The 4,122-nt window shown below is 45.3% G+C and overlaps 1 long non-coding RNA gene across 1 annotated transcript in view; it reads left to right on the forward strand.

Annotated features, from left to right (window-relative positions):
• Positions 1 to 247, forward strand: part of LOC122547463 — a 7,946-nt gene extending 7,699 nt beyond the window's left edge. The window contains exon 3 of the long non-coding RNA XR_006311002.1: positions 80 to 247. This is a non-coding gene — a long non-coding RNA (uncharacterized LOC122547463). The remainder of the gene's footprint in view (positions 1 to 79) is intronic.
• The last annotated feature ends 3,875 nt before the right edge of the window (positions 248 to 4,122 follow it).

The following is a 4,122-nucleotide window of genomic DNA, read 5'->3' on the forward strand; positions in this document are numbered from 1 at the left end:
AGAAAGGGGGAAAAGATATTCCAGAGAATTGAGAATTGTCTGCTCTGAATTTCTAATCTGTACATAATACTTTATATAGGGTGCTAGATAGTGAAGATTTGCAGACTGAAATATCAACATCATGTGCGGATCGTGATAACGTTAACCAGCATGTGAAGAACCAAAGATGGAGAATCACACGGCCAAAATCCTGCAACTCTCTCCCTCCCAGCATTAACGGTCTATCTGCGCCAAATGGACTGTGAATGGTACGAGACAGCAGCTCACTACCACCTTCTCAAGGGTAACGAGAGATGGGGAATAAATGCTGGCTGAGCCAGTGATGCCCATATCCTGGAAACGGTTTCTATCTCTAGTTGCTGAAACCCAATTGATGTTACTGCAGGAGGAAGAGGGAGGTTGAGTGCATCCTCCAGGAAGAGCACCATCACATTACTCCCGCCTACACCCACACAGTAACACAACAACGTCACTGGAACAAAAGGCAGTGAAGCCAAAGGAGGGCTTAGATATAAACCATCAAAGGAGATTGGAACACAGCAGGAACAGCAGACTGAGCTGGATGGTCAGCTGCTTCCCATTGAATGGTGGAGCAGGATCGAAAGGCCTCCTCCTGCTGCTATCTCCCAGGTATGTACATAACCATGGAGCCCAGTTAGGAAGAAGTAGGCAAGGCAGGGACTCTCCAGGCGATTGCACTTCCACATCACTTTTAAGTGCGGGATGGTTTGATGGATTTTATTTAACATTTAGGTCTTTCACACAAGGTTTGTGACTTTGTTTTGCTTTTAATGTAAACACTTATTCCACAATAAATAAATCTAAAAGAAAAGACACGGAATATCTAAAAATAAAAGTTTTAAAATTTCAAATGCTCTGTAGAACAAAATCGTGTCTACTCCCGTACACCATCACTACCCAGTTACTCACACTCCAGGGAAACATTCCCTCCCTTTCTGAACCTTTGTTTTGCTTTAACCGCTTTTCAGTTCGAGTTCTCTGTGCTGTGAAGCGTTCTTTTTTCTTCTACACAGAAGTGTTATCACATACGGCGGAGCAACCTTCCCACCATCAACATCATCATTCCACCGTTTTGGCTTTTGTTAATATATAATCACCGGCAGTAAACCATTTGTAAACCAATTGAATATTTCCAAATAAAGCCCATTACGGGCCAAGCAAATAATTACAAGTGACAGAATGGGAATGGACTGTATCAAAGTAGAGTTCTGGGGATTGATCAACGGTGGAGATAAAGCACTGTATCCCCTGCGGTGCCCACCTCTATCTAAAGGCATCGAGAGCATTGATACACACCACATGCTCCTTCTCCAAGTAAAACTTGCCATGTAGCCTTTATCCTCAATCATAGAATAGAATCCCGACAGTGTGGAAGGAGAGCATTGGCCCGTCAAACCCCACCGACCATCTGAAGAACATAACGCTCAGAGCACTCTATCCCTGTAATACTGAATTTCCCATGGCTATTCACCTTGTCTGCACATTCCTGGATCCTGTGGACAATTTAGCACAACCGATCCATCTGAACATCACATCTTTGGACAGTGGGAGGAAACCAGAGCATCTGAATGGCCTCTCCCCCTGTGTGGGCTCACTGGGGTCTGGGGGGAGGGATGAATCACTCAATCCCCTCTCCCACACTGAGCATCTGAATGGCCTCTCCCCCTGTGTGGGCTCACTGGGGTCTGGGGGGAGGGATGAATCACTCAATCCCCTCTCCCACACTGAGCATCTGAATGGCCTCTCCCCCTGTGTGGGCTCACTGGGGTCTGGGGGGAGGGATGAATCACTCAATCCCCTCTCCCACACTGAGCATCTGAATGGCCTCTCCCCCTGTGTGGGCTCACTGGGGTCTGGGGGGGGGGATGAATCACTCAATCCCCTCTCCCACACTGAGCATCTGAATGGCCTCTCCTCTGTGTGGTCTTACTGTGGTCTCAAAAGGCCAGATGAATCACTGAATCCCTTCTCGCACATTGAACGTTTGAATGGCCTCTCCCCTGTGTGGGCTCACTGGGGTCTGGGGGGAGGGATGAATCACTCAATCCCTTCTCACACACTGAGCATCTGAATGGCCTCTCCCCCTGTGTGGGCTCACTGGGGTCTCAGCAGCTGCCGCATTTGAGTGTGTCTCATCCCACACTGGGAGCAAGTGAATGACCTTTTCCCCAGAGTGAGTTAACTGGTGTTTCAGCCGGTCAGAGCACTGAATAAACCCTTAGCCACACACTGAACAGGTGAATGGCCTATCCCCAGTGGGAATGCACTGATGTCTTTGCAGATGAGAGATTTGATTGAATCCTTTATCATCCATGGAGCAGGTGAAGGGTTTCAATCCTCTGTGCCCTCTCTGGTGCCTCAGCAGATTGCAAGATCGAGTAAACCCTTTCCCATATGTGAGGCAGGTGAGCGGCCTCTCTGCAGTGTGACTGTGTTGGTGAGTGTCCCACTGGGAGGGGCAGGTGAATTCCTTCCCTCCTTCCCCACATTTACACAGCCTCACGATGGTCCTGTAATGATGGTGTCTTCCCAGATCACATGACCAGTTAAATCCTCAACCATGCGCACAACATGGGATTGGTTTCTCTGGGCTGTGAATGCTGCTTTCCATTCCATATTACCCATAATGATCAGGATCTGTGGAATTGGGTGGCTCTCATATCGCTTTCGTGTGAATTTCCCATCCGTGAATCCTTTGGCTGTAAAACAAGTTTATTTCTGTCCTTATTGAAATAATATTGCAAGAGAAATTAAGAACAATTCGTAATTTACTCTATTATTCGTTTCTGATCAGGATCTGATTTCTCTGCTCTCAAGGTTGACATCAGTCTGTCTCACACATTGTTTCTATCCCTTTAAATGAGAACAGCAGTGAAGGACAGTGTTCCTACAAACAGGCAGCCTCTGCACATGCTCCAATGGCTCAAATGAGCAACTTAAAGCTGTAGCTATGCTTTAGTGTCTCCTAGGGAATGGGAAGAAGCTGGAAAAGAGGCTGGATCACTGAGAGGAAGTGAATTTCCCAGGCTTTGGAGAAGCAAAGACAAAACTACAGGACAGAGTCTGAGTGGGACTAAGTTTTTTTTATCAATCGCAACTTTTGTTTTATTTTGTCCCTTTGACTCCTAGCTCATCCCACAACGCCCAGCTCCACCTTTCCCTTTAGTTCTCTGAACGTGGAAAACTTGAACAATGCAATGATCTCAGTCATGTGTCCTACTGTCATCATGATGCTGAAAGTAAGTCAGCAACATTTTAAACAACTTTGTGCACTTAACCAGCAGAACTGACACCTCCTCCATTACTTACACTTCTTGACCCATGATACCAGCTTCTATGACAGTTATAATTCTTTGACCACTTGGTTAAAGCCAGGTAAGTTAGTTCCAACAACTATTAATAGATCGTACCAAAAGAGGGTGCCCCTCAACTAACATTCATTTCCCAAATGTTTTTTTTTTCTTTGAAAACACTTGACATGGCTGGTAACCTGACAATACAGCATAGAGTAAATTGACAGTCTCAGTAGCCACTTCCAATCCATGAAGCAGCCAGTGAATTGATTTCTAACAGCAGCATTGCCCTCTCAAGAGAGTTTGAGGAGAATGAAGCTGTCTTCTTGAGCGTATCTAAACATGAAACACTTGAAATGAATAACATTTTTAAAGAGCTCGGTAGGATCGATACATTAAGGATGTGCTCCCTGGCTTGTGTGTCTGGAATGAAATAAACACTAACTGTGGTATCTTTAACCAGCGTCCCCTTCAGCTGCATCAATGTTGTTTATTTCTGAGCTCATCCAGTTTCAATCTCTTGAGCATTCCCATTGTTAACTGCTGTAATGTTGGGGGCCGTGCAAATTCATGAGATTTGGAATTCTATTCCCAAACGTCAACCGTCTGTCATTTTTTTTTAACTCACTGAGACACTACTTCAATTTGCCCTCTTTACCAAACTTTCCTTCACTTGCTCTGATTTTCCCCTTTTTGGCTCAGAATTAAGTGACCACAGAACTTTTATAGTCTAAAAGGAGGCGATTTGTCTCATCAGCTCCCCAAAGAATCCTCTTCCTTCATGCTTTTCTTCTATCTTTTCTCCATT

Source organism: Chiloscyllium plagiosum, unplaced genomic scaffold (genome assembly GCF_004010195.1).
Source record: "Chiloscyllium plagiosum isolate BGI_BamShark_2017 unplaced genomic scaffold, ASM401019v2 scaf_12259, whole genome shotgun sequence".
NCBI classification, from domain to species: domain Eukaryota; kingdom Metazoa; phylum Chordata; class Chondrichthyes; order Orectolobiformes; family Hemiscylliidae; genus Chiloscyllium; species Chiloscyllium plagiosum.